Source organism: Vulpes vulpes, chromosome 2, assembly GCF_048418805.1.
Source record: "Vulpes vulpes isolate BD-2025 chromosome 2, VulVul3, whole genome shotgun sequence".
Classification (NCBI taxonomy): Eukaryota; Metazoa; Chordata; class Mammalia; order Carnivora; family Canidae; genus Vulpes; species Vulpes vulpes.
The window spans coordinates 18,279,758-18,280,555 of NC_132781.1; positions in this window are offsets into that span (position 1 = coordinate 18,279,758).

Below are 798 nucleotides of genomic sequence, written 5' to 3' on the forward strand. Positions count from 1 at the left end.
CTACTGCTGTACGCTGAGCACCTGAGGTCATACCCATAGGACCCTGAGGAGGGATGAGGGCAGAGTCCCTTGGGCCCCCTCCCCCAGCAGGGCTTGGATTTAAGCCAGCCAGGGAGATGGTACAGGTGGGAGGGCAACAGGAGAGGCCCCAGCTCAAAATAGCCTGACCCCTCCTCTTGGCTCTGAGCTGCTTCCAGCATCACAAGACTGTGGGGACACCAACTCATAGGCTCCCCCTGCCCCCATCTCCACCATGAAGGGCCTTGAATGGGGAGCTGGCCGGTGGGGGGGGGGGGGGCGCTTTTGCCAGGGAAGAACTGTTATGGCCCTAAGAGGATGGGACAGACTGACTGAGGGAGCTGACAGGCCCACGCTTTCTGGGTTCAGCTGCATTTGAGGCCCCTGTCCGTTCAGTAGATGAATCCCAGAGACTTGGGGCTCTCCTTCCACCAAGCAACCAGCCTTTTAGATGATGGCCTGGAAACCATCCCGCTACTCGGGGCTGCCTGGAGTGGCTGGGAGAATGTGCCGAGACACCAGATGGCAGGATCCAGAGAAAACCTGCCAGAAAGGGGACTATTTATCTACCTATCTAATCTATCTTATCTACTTATAATTGGAGTTCAATTTGCCAACATATAGCTTATCAGCCAGTGCTCATCCTGTCAAGTGCCCCCCTCAGTGCCCATCACCCAGTCACCCCAACCCCCACCCACCTCCCTTTCCACTACCTCTTGTTCGTTTGAATGGTGCCCTGACATTTTGGGTTCCATCAGGCAAAAGCACCAACACTGAACC